Here is a 17,570-nt window from a genome sequence, read left to right as displayed (position 1 = left end):
CTCTAAAAGGAATGTTTTGCCAGGGTTTTGTTTTTTTTAAAGCCGCCCTTCTACCCTTCCTACAGCTTCCTACAAAAAAAAGAAAAGAAAAAGGTTTGTTTGGGTTTGGATGGGCGCCAGGCCACAGGGTTTAAAAATGTAAGGCAGAAAAAGAGCCTCAGTCTTCAGCCGTATACATTTTAAGGGAGTAAGTGTTTACAGGTCTTGGTTTCATGCTGTGATACTTTGTCAAACACGTGGATAAGCAAACAATAAAACGATAAATAGCAACTGTTGTTCCTCACACGCGGGTCAGAGTTCAGGCTGAGGTCTGATTTAATTGCTCCGTTAGTTTCATGTGGAAGCGAAGGCTGCGCTCGTGCTTGTGCACATCCCAGCAAGAGATAGCGATATCGTTTCTTGATTCGGAGTGAACCCCGAGCAACAGCAACTCATTCCAATATTAACCTCCAAAAAATAGGAGTCTAAAACACAACATCTCTGTGTATCAGAGTGTTTCTGTATTTTTGTGTAAAAGCAACTACAGTGGTGGAAAAAAGTTTTCAGACACCCTTAAAACATCTCAAATATTATCATGAAATATTTGTGGAAAAATCCTTTTTGTGTTTCAAAAGGTGTGGCTGCATTAGACAGATACAAACAAATACAAATTATATATTTTTTTGTTTATTGTTTACAAGAAAAGCTAACAAAACTAAATTCTTGACAGTTTAATCTTTATCTTCAGGCGTGTTTCCTGTGTTAGGTTCCTTGTTTTATCCATTTTTGTGTCTGAAGAACTTTCAGATGTGCTGCTTTATATAGACACCAAGCTTGGCAGCAAAAATTGCGTCTTTTAATAAAAAGAACGACCTTCATCACTGGTACCAAAATGACCCAACACTCAAAATTTCTTATGCATTTTTATGGAACCAATCAATTTGAAGTTTTTAATGGCTTTTTTAGGATTTGTTTAGTATTTTGGCTGTGACTGTACTAAAAGAAATTGCACTTGAAGACCTAAGAGTGATTCGTTAATGCAATATTTCACAAATGTGGTGTCCAAAAACTTTTTTCCACCACTGTAATAATCCACCTAGATGCATATAGATAACTGTAATTTAGGCTTTTGTGTATTCCTGTGCTTTCATCTCGATAAATATTTTCACCCTCTTAGGCAGCGGTGTCAAATATTGAGAGTGGATGGTTTTTATAGCCCTCGCCCCGGTTCATCAGTACCCAGAGCAGAGTCTGGAGCTGAAGTACAGCGCGGCACCCACTCTGCGGCGCCTCCCGCGTAATGAAAAATATGCAGCCGTTGAGCATCAAGGTCATTGAGTCAGCTCGGGAGGATTTCTCAAGAGGGCTAAAAAGTCATCTGTGGAGTGAGCAAATAAGGCCAGGTGGCTGATGAACTCCAGGAGTGGTTTGACAAACCCCATCACCGGTGACAAATTAAAGTGTCAGCGGCCGCCCGGCGTGGCATCACATTTCCTGCGTCGCCCTGTGATAAGCCCCGCCGCCGCCGCCGCCGCCGCTCTGAACCAGCGGCACATGGCTGTCTGCAGAACAGTCAGAGGAGAGAGGTACAGTAACAGGAGACCCGGGCAGATGCTTGTCTCTGGGTATTGATTGGGCCAGACGTCCAGACGACTGTTATAGCTCCTGACACGGGCGGGCTGGCTGGCGGCTCTCTCCATCTCCATCTCCATCCCTACTGTAGCTGAAAGGGAGCGTTTTGAAAATCCGACTTGACATGCTGACATGCGGCGCCGGCGGACGGGCGAATGTGTGTGTCCCGGGTGCATACATCCTTTCATCGTCACACATTAAAAATATCAACCTCCATTGTGTCGGCGCACGACGCAGACAAGCCGCAAACATGTTTTCACACAGGCCTTATGCCGCACAATCAGGGGCGGATCTAGACAAATATTCATGGGGTGGCATGGAGACTCTAAGGGGTGGCAGAAATATATATGATTTAATACCAAATGATCACCTATATCAATATTTGCTAGGAAAACCCCCAAATGAGGATATTTAAACTCAAAAGCATTCCATTATTGTGGTACACGAGTAAAGCATTGAATAGAAAACCAAAAGGTGGCATTAGAAATATATATTTTTATTTATTTATTTATTTATTTATTTATTTATTTATTTATCAACCCCTTAAATAGTGAGAGTGTCATCTCTTGCTGCATTTACTTGCACTCGGACATTTGAGTTTCGTAACAGCGAGTTTCCGAACAGCCATAATTTAAAAAATAAATTAACTGTCTGAAACTGGGGTGGCAAGGCATTTTTCCCCTGCCACCCCCTAGAACCGCCTATGCGCACAATATGTGGCGTTGTTTTTTATCCGGTTTTGAGGTTTTGCGTTACAAATGTCCCGGCGACCACAGCCGGTGCCATCACGGAGCCTCACTGGAGAATTAGAAATAACAAACGGTCCAGAAGGGAGATACCCCGAAGGATTGTTGTGATGTGGGGGTTGATCAAAGCGGGTTTTGGTCGGTGTGACACAGTAAACTTCAGCACCAACCACCCTGGGAGTCACTGCAGTTAACCTGAACAAATAACTGTTGTGGGGCCTTTTTTTTTTCTTGCAAATTAGCCAGCAGGCTTTCAGCAGTGCAGCCAGTGTTAATGCTAAAATGCAACTGTCAGTCCCTGCTAATATGATCCTATACTAGAAGAGTTCATTTGCAAAAACAGATAAAAGCCATCCTTAAAATGAATACACCTTTTTCACTGATACTGCTTGGAGTACACACACACACACACAAAGCATGATTTAGGATAATAAACATTATGCCAGGCTAAATAAACATATAAAAAATAGAAATAAATATAAAGTAAATTGTAATAAAATTCAAAAAAGTTTGAAAAGGTTTAATAAATTCAAATGGAGATATCTGTTTTTGCAAATGAACTCTTCACCATCGTGCAAATCAGACGTGTTAAACAACAAGACAGCGATGCCTCACTAATTTTTTTGGTGATCCAGCTCACAAGCGGACGTCTAACCGCATCTGATGTATCGGTAATGAAATTATCAGCTCTCGGTAAAAATAGCACATGAATTCATCATGTGAGTTTAATTCCGCCGCGATTGCCAAGTCATTTTTAGAAACATAACCGGTTGTCTGTTGCTCAAGAGCCGAGGCCCTCCGCTGTGTCCGCCAGAGGGTGCACAACCAAACCTGACAGCCTCTTCTGTTTGTACACGCCATCCAAAAAGGAAGCACACACACACACACACACACTCGGTGAAGCTCTCGCTCTCGCACGCCGACACACTCAGCCCTCTTGTCAAGGCAGCCACAAGAGTAATGGCCCCGGGTCCCCTCCTGAACACAGACTAATGAGAATCTCAAATCCGACAAGCAGAGTGCATTTATCACGCACTCGCACTTAATGACACCACCGCCCAGGCTCGGCGGCGCGCTCACGCCGGTATCTAGCCCCATTACAGATGGCCCTGTTTGTCCCCCTGCTATCCCATTATTACGGCTGCTTGCTCAAACCGAGTGGAGGGATGACGAGCGAGCAGGAGGAGGTGGTGGAGGAGGAGGAGGAGAAGGGAGTCGGAAGCGGTGGCGACGGAGAACTTTTGTTTTTCCTCCCGTCTTATTTCCTCCCTGTCCATGTTTCTCTTTGTCTCCCTGCGAGAATCGGTCTGTTCTCCACTTCTTTTATTCTCCCCGCGTCTTGCCGCGATTCGCCACCGTCTGAAAAACCTCACATGTAGTCGAGCTGCAAGCCTTCATCTCAGGGATGTCGAAGGAGTCGACAGACAGAATACTACACGCTCCGCTTTGATCCGCCGCCGTGAAGTGTAGTTTTTATTTGCGGGGAGGCGTAAACAGGCTTTGCACAATGGCTCTTGACCCGGGAAACTTTTGAAGATGCGTCTGCCGAGAGAACACAGGATATCAAACAATTAGACATCGATAATGAACATAAAGCAGCGTACCGCGCATGTGTTGACGACGTAGATGGTGACTATTTAAAACTGGACCAGTATTTTTTGTTGAAATGCACGTTTATTTATTTTTTTTTGCCTTATCACAAAGTGGGGCTGTGATATAAAAGAGCCCGCTCCCCTCCAGTCTCAGCAGCTGGGATCCCATCGTTTTCCCTCTTTTGCTCCAATGAAATTCAGCTGAACTGTATGTACCTTTCTTTGTCCACAGGAAGTGACAAATTGAAACTTGAGAGTGAAATACAAATGTTCTCCTGCAGACAGCGAGCGAGCGAGGTGTGTGTGTGTGTGCGGATAAGGGTTGGGGTACATTAGACGTTTGCTATTTCTTATTTCATTTTCATTCAAATCAATTCTCAACCTCATTTTAATGTTTTTATTCAAACCATTCTAACCTTGTTTTTCCCCTTCAGTTCTCTTTCTATCTCACACACACACACATGCCTACACTCCTGTCACTGCACACACCCTTTAAGTGTCTTTAGGTGTCTCTCTCCCTGGGTGTGTGAGCGCCGCAGGGGTGTGTCAGCTCACCTGTGCTGTTCACTTTCTACGTGAATGAAGGCAGCAGTTATACTGAAAGCCCCAGTATTGATAAATTTTCCGGTGACACTGCTCCCCCGGGGCTCGGTGTGAAAGCCTACCACCCGAAATTTTGTATCGTGGTGTGACAAACATCATCTCATCCTCAACACACACACAAAAAAAAGGAGATGGTGTTTGACTTTTAGGGCCCTATCTTGTGCCAGACTCCCTAAACCCATTATTTAGGGATTTAGCATTGTGCAAGAGGCGTTCCCCCGCAAAAGTTGCTATCTTGCGCACCTCCCGTTATCCGTAAAACACCTGCGCTACCCGCTATATTATGCATAGGCGTGTTTTGGGCGTTACGCCAGTTTAACCAATCAGTGTGCCAGGTGCCATTGCCTTTAAGGGCAGGCTGCGCTATCCTAAATCCCAAATCCTAAACCCGCGATGGAGAGAGGGAGGTAGATTTTCTCAGGGCTTCTACTGAGGCAAAAGCAAGTTGGCTTTATATACATATTACATATTATATTATAGGCGAGTTAATTCGGGAGGTGGAGCCACATGTGTCCAAGTGGACGTGTCACAAGGTTGTACTGATTGAGTAAAATCCCCGGCCACACCACACACACACAAGAGGCAGAGGTGGAACTATGTGTAAACTAATTTATTGACAAGGTAGATTGGGCAAATAAAATATTAAAAATAAAAATACAGCACAGCTGCTGGCTTATGATAAAACAATAAAACGTGCTGGCGTAAGTGTCCAATTAAAACGGTCTTTCCTCTAAACAGTCTATATGAGTAATATACTCAGTCCATTCCGGCAGCGTCCCGGTATCAGTCCGACCGTGTGCGTGGCGAGGCTCCGTCGGGGCGCGCATTGAAGCCGCCTGGGCGCGCTCTTCTAACAGCCCAAACTTTAGGGATAGGGTGTGTGCGCAAGATAGCAACTTTAGGGATAGCGCATGAAACACGCCCACGGACACACCTCCAGGCGCAAATGACGGAGTCGGCATAACGGATAGCGGGTAGCGGGTGGCGCAAGATACCGTTTAGGGATAGCAGAAGTTCCTAAATCCGCAATTTGCAGGCAGCGGGTAGTGGCAGCGGGTAGCTGGTGGCACAAGATAGGGCCCCAAGTCTTTTAGTCAGCAGTGGTGACGCCGTCGTGCACGTTGAATGCCGGCGTTGCGCCCAACTTTTGGTGTGATCCACAAAGTGCAGCTTCTACTCTGACGTGCAACAGCAGATTAGAGCAGAATAGAGCAGCAACGCTCAGATCAGCCCACGTGTACAGCCAGCCATGAAAAACACGGCAGTCCCTCAGCATCCCGGTCTTCAGGCTGTTTTTCATCAAACCAAAATCAGACCGACCCAAAAAAAACCCAAAAAAACATCTCAGACCCAACTCGTGTCCACCATTTCAAACATTTCTTTATCCCCCTGTCCAGTAAAGCCTCTAACACCACCTGGCCTGAAATATGTGCACGCCATATCTGTCCTTCTTGTCGTTGATCACAGTTATATATTGTACTTTTCTGCTGTAGGTGGAATGGCAGTTGATGGATGAATGTACTTGTTGTTGTGGGTTTTTTTTCCTACTGTTTTGCTGTGATTTTTATACTGCAGACGCTGTGATGTTTCTCACTGTGGGACAATAAAGTCCGTCTCATCTTTCGCTCTGAAGCGGGCCATGTTGGACACGAGCGCGCTGCGTGCGGCTCGCCGGCGTCACATCGCCCGAATGCACGGCATTGAAGTTCAAATTTGTCAAGCATTCATTCCATGCAGCCATTTTGAGCCACGTGCAAAGTTGCCAAAGTGCAGCCGTGAGAGTAAGAACTTGGCAGTGCGAGTATCTGTTAATGCTTTTTCCACGAAAGGTGACTTGGCATTTTATACTCTTAGTATTTCTTTTTCTTTTTTTTCTCCTCAGTATGACTGTGCAGGGAAGCTGATGAGGAAACAGAAAGGCGTGTGGAAAAAGGTTATGGTGGGATTAGATGTGAGAACAGCGGGAGAACATGTAATTCCAGAGGTTGTGGCCCAACCATGATACCATCTGTTGTGTTTTTGTATCGTGTGTTGATACGGATACTTATTTCAGCAATTGTCTGTTTTGTTTTTTTTTTTCCTTCGACTGGAAGTTTTGGTGCTCATGCATGACACGGTAGAAATAATGAAATCCTAAACACAATACTGAATAATCATCAGTGTCCATCACCGCGATCTGTAAGTTGAAGGGGGAGGAAAAGACTTGAGCCCTAATTAAATGGACTTGAGAGCGCCTGTAATGACAGTTGGGGATTTAGCCTCAGATAAGAGCATCTTAAAGGGGTGGAGATGGTATATTATCTAAAGTGGGATCTGAGCCACGGTTTAAAACACAGCTCAGACACATTGCACACACAAAAGGCAATTCTTTGCCGCTGCCAAGACGATAAAAACACCGTCTTGTCAGAAGGACAATGATTGATGCATCCGATGCCAGCTCAAAGAGAGAGAGTGGTGACAGGGTCAACTCAGTATGGATTGCTTTGAAATGAACTGCTACTACTACCACCGATACTACTAGTACTACTATTGTTACTACTGCTGCTATATTCTCCAGATGTATGCTGTCATATGATGCACACCGTATTCGTCTCATCTGGCTCGTGTGCCTCATCGTCAAAGTAATTCGACACTGTTGATAATTTGGCACTGCTTGTGATGCTCAGTGCCATTGATGCAGGAGCTGCCAGCCTGAAACTGAGTGGTGGAATTGATTGTCTGGCTGATTCCAGACCAGTGAGCTGTGAGACGTCGCTCCCCCCACCTCTCCTCCTCCCCATCCTCCTCCTCCTCTTCCTCATTTAGAGTGACTGCTTCCCCCACCGCCTCTCTTTAGTGTCCCAAGGCCAGGGAGAACAAGTCAGCCAGTGCTTGATACTACTTGAGAGTGACACAACATCGCCCTCGGTGAGGTGAGAGGCGACACAACTCTTTCTATTGTATTGTTTGCCTCGTGGCCAATGACTTTTCTTGGGCGAAAGAGAGTTGTTACAGCAATAATATTATAGATAAATGGAGCTTGAAAGCTTCTGGGCCTTTCAGTACGCGTTTGGATGATGTCATCAGTGTAAGACACCCGTAATAAAAGTGAGGTCAGCTGCCACCGTGGGCTACTGCCCTGGAAGGTAGGACCGCCCTGATAATGCTGTTCTCCCTTTCATCTCTCCTCCTTAGGCTTCTGCTGTGTGATGAAGCTGACGCACGGATGTCGCGTTTGAACAGAGAAGGCGTTTGATAATTGGATGCATGCTCTACGTACAGAGACTGTTTGTCCCAAAGACAATGATGAAGCGTTTAATCTCCCCAGGAACAGCGAACCACACAGGCATGATGATGCCATTATCTCTGCGAGGCACTCTCCCTGAGAAGCCTCACTCTTACCCTTGATTTATATTTCCCTTCATCAGCATCGACCGCTCAGATTGCAAAATCATTCATTTATAAAACCGAGGCTTACTTCTTTTTTGTTCGTGTCTGACTGAAGATGCACCAAATGTACTTCTGTCACACATTCCTTGGGTAGCCTTCGCTCCTTTTCTCTTTCTTATAATCTTGTTGGGGTAATGTGACAGGGATGGATCTGCTAGGTTGACGGCTTTGTGATTTCCTCTACTAACAAGGGATAAAGGCAATGGAAGGATCTTCACAGCTATTTATCTTCCTTTGATCAGTTCTCAACTGCTCTGGCTCCCCATGTTTCATCTTGTGACTAGGAGCTCTGCGTTGGCTCACTTGAAATTGCACGCTCTTCTTTTGTCAAGGCTAACACCCGTGAGCTGGAGGCCTCTCCATTACATCACAGTTGAAATAAAGGGTTTTCAGAGCGAAGGCAACAGTGGCAAAACCAGGTACCTGGTATCACATCCTTTCAGTTCTTGTTAAGTTCCTTCATTTGAATGAAGCCAAACTTTAGAGCTCTGCCACTCATAATCCTTTTTTCATCGAGAGGGAATAAAAGTTCCGCTAGATTGATAATTCATGCAGGATGTCTTTCAAAATAGGAAGAGCAAAGAGTTTGAAATGCAAACGGTGCAGCAAGCTAATTGGTACCACGGGGGAGATAGAGATCAAAGAGTCTCTGTGTTAATGGAGAAGTCTCTGTCTTTTTGTCCGCCACTGTGTGAACGGGCACAAAGCCACCGTGAAGCCCTCGCAAAGGTGGTCCTCAGCTCCAACCCCCTGGGGGATTGCAGAGAAAAGGTTACACCAAACATGCATTTCATCCACTTATCTCCTCTGCCGGCCATACGGCTCCGGGATCCGATTTAGACCAGGCAAATATACATGAAAATGTAAGAAGTGATTGTTGCCTCATTCCTTTATACTTCACTCCTCTGTTTTTTACTTGAAAGGCGGTTTGCACCATCATACCGCCATAATTGGAGAGTGGTTTGAGTGTGTGTTTGTGTGTCCCACCATTCTGCCCCAGTCGGATCACATGCTGGGATCAGGGTGTTTTGAGATGATTGGACACAGCCCCGAGTGGATTGGACCACGGGGAAATAGTCAGAACTGGCTCACGGGCCATAACCAGAACCACCATCTCAGGAACAGAGGATCATAGAGACATGGGACCAAAACCGGTGTGTTCATATCGCTGATTCCCCGAATACAGCGCCTTCTCACCCTAACGGCACCACTGACCGGAAGTAGCTACCTAAAAAAGCTGAGTTGACTTTTCATTTTACGACTGTTAATATGTCACTTTATTAAGTTTTAATTTTTTTTCAGGTGAGAAAGTAACGACGTAGATTCCAAATATGTGGTCAGTTTGTCCAAATAACATCTGTTTTGAAAATTGCTTAGACGTTTTCGGATAACTCTCAAGCTAGCGATTGTGCAAAGTACAGTCATTTCCGATTGTTTACAAAAATAAAACTCTAATACCTTAGAAGCAGTGGTGATGCTTTTATTTTGAAGATAGGATGTGTGCACGTCTACTTCTACCACCGAAAACCAAAGCCGGCCGCGGCTCCGGTCGGCATCAGGTGGGTCGGCCGCGGCTCCGGTTGGCATCAGGCGGTACCGCGCCCACCCGGTCAGGTCTGCCGGATCTGACAGGTGAGCGGCCGGTGCCGCGGTCGGCTCGCCTGATGCTGACTGTGGCGATCGTCATTTCCGGTAAGTGCACAATGGGAAGTGCGCCAATTGAGACACCCTTCACTGTCGAAATTCGCGCACTGTGCCACTGTGTACTGTCAGCTAAGTGTACTTACAGACAGTGCACTAACGGAAGTGCGCGATTTGAGACACACCAATGCTCTTGTCTCTCATCATATGGACATCTGCAACTTAAGTTTGCCTGCTGTGAAGGGGATGGTGAGGGTTTGGCAGGAAGAAGGATCAGGAGGAGGGCGGGGGGTGAAAGGCAGAGTGCCAGTGAGTAAAGCAAGACATGCCCAAAGGCCACCGTGCTGCGGTTATTATTAATATTAGTAGTATCAGTATGTGCTACATCTGTTATGGGGGAGCCATGGCTTTGACCCTTGCTCTCCTGACTGTTGGTTGCTTGTTGTGTTGGCAGTCAGAAGATGTAAAGTAATTCAGCTGCGGCTCTCCCAGATAAGAGCATCAGTGAAATGCCCAAAATTATTGTCATTAGCATAAGCGTTACTAGCATAATTATTAACTTCAAGCTGCCATTTCAAGGTGAGTTATAACACCGGTGTGTTGTTTTGCTTCGTCCAACTTTACGTTGAGTCTAATTATTATGGTCCTCTCACTCAGGCTGGCACAGCACTGCCGATGGATGGGGCTTTGTTTGTGCTGCCCAGTTCTTTTTTTTTTTTTTTTTTTTCATTTTTTTTCTCTCTTGCATTGCCAAACCCCAGAAACCCCACATACATTGCCTAATCAGAGTAATATGATTAGGTGTATCAGCAGCAAACATGCACATGGATGCACACACATACTAACTAGACTGAATCGAGGTAAGACAGACACTGAGGGGGGTGCAGGCAGACCAGCAAATAGAGCTATATCCACACACACACACACACACACACACACACACCCCAACACCCCTACTTTGCTGTACTGTAGAGGCCACTGGCTTTGGGGAGTTTTGCTGAGGTCTGAAACCTCTCTCCTAGCAATATTAAAGACCCACTGGAAAATCCTAAGTCATCCTCAGGATAAACATTGACAGTACGATCTGTTCACTTCCTCTCCTTCCTTCCTTCTCCCCTTCATATGACTATTGAAGCAAGTGCATGCCGTCTTGCCAGCAGGAGTCTGTTGAATATCATCTATATCTGGCTGGCTTGTGTCTCTCCTCATGTCCTTGTACGGGGTCAGCACTTCTGCGGGAATGATGACATACTCAGGCAGCACGACAGCCTGTAATGTGTCGGGGAACAGGAGATTATATCTGCTCATTTCTCCTTTTATATCAGCTGTTTTCTCTCTTGTTTTACTGTTGGAGCAGAGGGGAATGGATGCCATTACAACTGGGGTGTTGTGTTTCCAGGGTTTGCGTACAGGCGCTTAGTGGCGCTGCAGTTAACGCTGAGATGACGACGATAACGCAGACAAGGAGGAGGACACTGTATCTGTGTATTGAGGATGGGTATTTGAATTCTAGTTTTAGGCTTAGTCATCCCTTAAAGTATTTTTTTGTTTGTTTCAGTCACATTAGTTTTAGTCAGAAGCGCTTCAAATACTTTTAGTCACAGTCACTTTACTCAATTTTGTCAAATAATAGGACACTGTTCTAAAAATACTGTTCAATTTCTGACCTTCCTTGGTTTATTGTTCTGGTCAGTGTCCCTGTTTGCCTCAAGGCATAGGTATAAGGTTTGCTCTTTGCTAATATTGTATGCTAAGTGGGCATAATGTTTAACATGGTATTAGCTTAACAGCTGAAACAATACAAAGGACAAACTGTACCCCAAGTATGTCAGCTTTCTGTAGCTTGATAGTTTGCCGCTCAGCTCCATGCTGCCTTCACAGGAACGGGACGTCAGAGTATCATCTATAAAATATCACCAACATGGCGTTTACGGTGTCAACCCAGGAAAAGGGGTCTGCTCTTCCGCGGTATTCCTCTTGGAGGAAATTAAGAGTTTCTTCCTCTTGAAAACATTAATTTCTCCCGAGGTTACACTGTGAACACTGAGTTATCGCCATGGTTAGAAATTTACCAGAGGAATATTTTGCAGTCAGACTTCCTGTGAAAGTAGTTTACTTGTCTGTCAGGTTGTCTGTCTTGTTGGCGAAAGGAGGGCAAATTTATTTGTGTTTATTTGTGTCTGTCTAGTGGTCTAAGTCTGACATTTTGTTGTTTTTCATTGAGGGTAAACAAAAAAAAAGTTTTTTGTTTTCACAGAGTTACTTGTAAACCTCATTGTTTCATCATGGTCGTGAGAAAAAACTGTAGCCAGCGTCTATTGTTCGTCCCAAAATTTGTCAACAAAGCTAGTTTGAGGTTTTGTGTCAGCATGTTACTTATTGTGGTGTAAATGTCATTCAAACCAATTTTTTCCCTGCCCCACTTTGATTTTGCATGGATTTATGATAGGATTGAATCACATATGCTTATATAACTAAAATCTTCATGCGCCACTGTAGCAAGTGAAGGTCTTTGATAGTTGATGAAATCATATCATTAGTCCGTCCACAGCTCCTCAGTAAGTCTGCCTGTGAATCTTTTCGCAATCTCCTTCTCCAAAGTTAGTATACCCAAGCACTTTCCCACCCATCCCTAAATATTCCCAAAGGATCATTCCCGAGTCGATAAGAGTCGGTGTGTGCATCGGCTGACTTCTGCTGTTGGGTCAAATTGAAGTCCCTGAAATAGATAGGTAAAAATAGAAAGAAACACACACACACACACAAAACACAGAAAACAACAACACTTACTCTGCTTTCTCCCTTGCCCTGCATTTCACAGCAGTAGCCTCGGGGGGTATCCAATTATGACGCCCTTGAGGGAATGACAGTGCTTGGATTTCTGTCAATACAGGGTTCAGGTAGTGTTTCTCAATAACACTCTGAATTATTGATGACAGGGAGATTGAGAGAAGAAGGGGTAGTTAACATTTGCTTTTATGTATGAGGAAGAGACAGGAATGAAGGAGTATGGGGCAGCACAAATGCCGCCCTGCATATTTTACACTGATCTCTTTGATTAGGTGACCCTAGGTTAGACGCACTGGAAGATGCCTTAAGAAAGGGCCCCAGAAGATTGAAAGTGGATCCCAACTGAGTGCCAAGGAGCACCGAATGGTCAGAAATTATAGGATTCTCTGAAAATGAATCTAAATAATTAACAGGAGGCAGACAAATGAAGAGAACATCCCTGGCACAGGGCTGATTCCTCTTCCACTGATAGCCTTCTGGGCTTTTTTTTTCCTATCCCAAATGGACACAAAGGCGATGGATGATGCTTGCAGCGGTTTTCCAGATCGATCAGAGAACCGTCTCGGTGTCTGACTCCTGCATAGATCCCTGTATGTGAAGTCTGGCCAACTCGCCCGCTGTGGCAGGGAGCCTTGAGTTCAAGACCTGACTGGAGGCAAGGGTATTTTCCTCCGAGGCTGATAACCAGCGCATAAAGCGATGGGTGCCAGCTCTTTAAAACAATTTCCACTCTTCTTGAATACTGGGTGTTCACTCTGACACAAATATTTATACCCTGTCAACGGTGATACCATGTGTAGTGTCAGTGCTGTGCTGAAACACTTCTCAGAACTTTGTTGATGCTGGCTGTCGGCTTGATTTTACCCCGACATCAATCCTGTAAAGATGAGCCGGTGAAGCTTGAGTAGAAACCAATCCCAAATCTGTGGGGACTCTTCCATGGGGACAGAGTGGAGTATCCTGACATGGGGTGACAATCGATGGCCTCCTCCACAGGACTGCCCATCACTTGTCTGAACTCTGTGGACACTGAGGTTAAAGCAGCGTCCCCCCGGGAACAAGCTGAGTGGCAGTGATGGCAGGGAGGGTCCCAACCTCCCCTGACAGACACATCTCATCTCGGATGCCACTCTGCCCTCTCCCTGCCATGGCACAGTGCAGATACTATGAGAATGAGACTACATTATACTGACACCAGACAGTTGACATACTAATCCAAGAACTGAGGGACTACAGGGACCATTGATTTTCTATTCTCGGTAAAAGGCAAGAAGCCAGCCATCGCTTCTCTTCGACCCGGGATGCTAATGGACTTTTAAAAATGTTGTTGCTGAGGTCCCCTTGAGCCGTTCTGTTTTTGCCACTGCAGAACCTTTGGATTTTCCTGAAATATACAACTCTTTTGGCTGACATGGTTGTGTTCAGCAGCTTAGATTTTTGGCTTTTGCTATGCCAAATGTTCAGTCACAGCATCTGGCCAATTAAAAACAGTCTAAACTGTTCCACATCCAACTTAAGAATGACAATAAAAATGCAAATAATGTCATTAGGATACTGTTAGTTACATTTCCTTTTGGAATAGCATCAACATATATTTCTGAGCACATGTTCCCCAGCTTTACAAGTGTTTAACCTCCAACTATAGCTGCATCAATCACAAATGTTTATGTGACATCTATCTTGTATACTTTTTTTTTATTTTGTTTGTTTCATCCTTTGCAAAATAGCAAAAAACATTCCTAGAAATTAATTTTTCAGAACCTGAACCAAAGATCTACACGCCATTTGTGGGAAATAAAACAAAAAACAAATAAACAAATCAAAAAAAAAAAAAAAAAAAATGCATTAAATGGCAATTAATGTTTCTTATGCCAGATGTTACATCAGTATGACTTCAGTGAAGTCTCGACTAAAACCAAAGGCAGCAAAAGAAAGTCTGAAGGCCACTGCCCTTGATCAACACTAGTGATCTTGTAGAGGTGCTTTCAAAGACATTCTTAATTGGGTCTAAGTTTTAACTACAGTAGGATGAACTGGTTTGCACCACATGTTACATTTGTCTGGAAATCAACCCATAGATTCTGCCTCTGTATCCTGTGGGGGCTGTTCTCCCAATTATTGCCCAATGCTCCTTGATCCCAATTCCAATTTGCCTCGACGACGTCTGCATGGTTAGCCATTGGAAATCTAATTAGCAAAGTTTCCCTTGTCTGAGAGGGTCGAGTGGAGAGTTGAAATAACTGCCGGGCAGAGGAAAGAACGGTTGAAAACAAGTGTCTCTATTAGACGTCATTTTGTGGAAAGACTGTTGAACCACCCTCCCCAATATCTGACAACGAGATGCATCCTCCAGGAAACTTTCCTTATTCGAGTCATCACGGGTGTTTTTGTGCACCGTCTAGGATCGGTTTTGCAAAGTGCATCCTGGGAAAGGACGAGTCGTGGGTGCTGAGACAAATTGTGCAAAAACAACTCGGTGATAATGATTGGCCATGTGAGCGGTGTCATGAGACAGCGATCTGATATTGGTGGTCTGATGAACCCTCTAAAAGGAGGTCAGGGACAATATGGCTCAGGCTGGAACAATGAGACATTTGTACTGCTGTGCTCCATCCATATCATGGGTTGTTTTCTCGCTTGTCACACCAGTGTCTCATGAAGATGTTTTGGCAACAATGAAAAGTCATCAGGCAGGTTTTCACATATTGGTGTGGCAAAGCAGAGAAAGCTGAAAGGCAACTCATGCTGTTGTTCCCTGAATATTCCCGACCAGAAACATCCATTAGCCTAATGCGACATTTATTTCTAGTCATTGCACTTCTGACAGAAATTGTTTTATTTCTCAACATGTGGTGTCACACAAAAATGCTTCAAAACGATGTAGTTATGATGTATAGCTGCTGGACTCAGAGCTTTATTAACAACACAGATGATCTGTTGCTTGGGGTAATGATTGTTTGAGACACTGGTTTAAATATAACAAACTAAAGAGGCATCCATCTATTACTCTCCTTTTTTACTACAGACATTTTTAAAGATCTTACAATTAGGGTTGCAAAGGGGTGGAAAATTTCCGGTAAATTTCCAAAAGCTTTCCATGGGAGGTTAAGCTGGGGCATTCTGGAAATTTTGTTTTGTCATAAGCGGACATGCACACCAACTAATACATTTTTTTTTAAATGACATTTTTGACTTTGATTTAGTTGTGAGTAGAACTTGAAATGATGATTTCATTGAACAACAAAAAAACATGAATGGTGAATAAAATAAACATTCTCTATGCCCCCCACTCAACAAAAAAAAAAAAAAAAAAATGCAGTGCAAAAAATGAAAAGCAAAATGAAAGCATTTTCTCTCAAGCTTCTCTGGCTTCTGCATTTTTCTGCATTTGATTTGATTTGATTGATGCTGGATATATGAATATAAATAGGCTAGATGGGTAGATGAACACTCCTCAGTCAGGATGCTAAATCAAACTATAACCTGCATTCTTTTATGAAAACAGAAAACAACAGCATCACAGCTCAGCAGCATGATAGACTGTCTCTTCAATAGCTATGGTATAAATACATTGCGGGGATGTATTGATTTATTTTGTTGTTAATTCAACTTCAATACCATAGATCAAATATATTTAACCCAGTAATGCCATCAAAACTCACTTGACTGGATGTCGTCCGTGGGTTCAAATGTAGTTTTGTGGCTTCAGTGTGCAGGATTATAGAAATGATCTGTGCATGTGATGGATGAATTTGCATTAAATCTGGCTTTAACCAAGATTATTCAGCACATTTTTTTCCAGCTATGTTTAAGTTCCTTGTGATAGGCTAACCTGCAATTTTGCAAATACCCATTTGTTCCCATTAATTTCTATGGAAAGTTTTCAACTTTTTTGCAAAATGTTCAACCCTAGTTAGACCTCTTTTCTCTCCAGTATGGCCTTGCTGTGTTGGTCCATTGATATTGTGTAACCTGTGCTCTTCTTTTGTTGTTTCTGTGCATTTAATACAGTTATACAAACAAAGTTATTGTTGTAACTCCTCAGCCACATCCCACACTTAGAAAACTAGATGTACCATCTGGTTGCCATCAGTGCGGCGTTATGATTGTGCCCAGCAGACGAACCTGTTTGTAATGGCCTGTTGAGAGTAGAAGCTAATGTGGCTAATTGTCTTGGAAATTATAGAGAAGACCGGGGATGTGCTCCCTCATTACGTTGGCCGGTGTATACCACAGATATAATGTGAGAGGGGAGGATGGTGGAGCTCACTCAATTTCCACGGCCAAGGAGCTCAGAGATATCCAAGTGCCCAGAGGTGGGAGGTGAGAGGTATACTCGATTCTCTGCCTATCAAAAATGAGTGGATTAGCCTCACCGCCACTGAAGAACCGGTGAGGTCAGAGAATATTAGAGGGTGATCCTGCATTAGGATTATGCTCCTCTGTTTAGCTGTGTGCAGCAGGTGTTGGCAGAAAATAGATCTCCCAAGAGCCGACAGGTGCATTCAGTGCAATGCAGTTGATTGAGGATAAAATTGGCATTTACGATTTTAATTGTAGCTTTTTATGGAACCGCGGTCCCTGGCCAAATGGAAGGCCGCGAGGACATAAAAATGTACTTGGAAGAGTTTCTGTACGAGTTAAAATGGATCCTTTTTTAATGCTTACCATGGCCTCGTTCACGCTGCCCTGTAAAGACCGTCATTTTCATTCTGTCATTAAAGTCTCATTTTTGCGCTAACTCCATGAAAGGCCCTCAGACTCCAGAATACTGCGAGGGAACATCTTATCAAACCACAGATCCGGCACTGTTGGCTAATCCAAATGAATGTCATATAATCAATGGAGTGCCCTGGCGGCCCAGAATCCTCTGCCCTCCAAAGAGGCCCAACTGCCAACGTCTCCCAGATGGCTTAACAAGTCCAGTTCATTAAAAACAAAACGATCCAAGCCCTTCCATCCAAACCCGAGAACACAGGGAGAGAGTGTGGGACGGGATAAGCGGTGGCTTATTTCCCATCGACAGCTGTCAGCTCATCAGCTCATCCCTGCCTTCTCTCTTCAGTCTGCACAGAAGACAATTAACTGATTAGGCTTAGTGTTTGCTTAGATTAAGAAAAATCACAAGTTGAAGAATTCCAGGAGGGAGCTGTGTCAC

General features: G+C 44.2%; 1 protein-coding gene across 4 annotated transcripts in view; it reads left to right on the top strand.

Moving 5' to 3' along the window:
* sema6cb (semaphorin 6Cb) overlaps nucleotides 1–17,570 on the top strand; it is a 183,779-nt gene that overhangs the window by 72,944 nt on the left and 93,265 nt on the right. The window lies entirely within an intron of this gene.

Source organism: Myripristis murdjan, chromosome 16, assembly GCF_902150065.1.
Source record: "Myripristis murdjan chromosome 16, fMyrMur1.1, whole genome shotgun sequence".
NCBI lineage: Eukaryota > Metazoa > Chordata > Actinopteri > Holocentriformes > Holocentridae > Myripristis > Myripristis murdjan.
The sequence above is the reverse complement of the archived record's forward strand: the minus strand, read 5'-3'. Positions and strand labels throughout refer to the sequence as shown.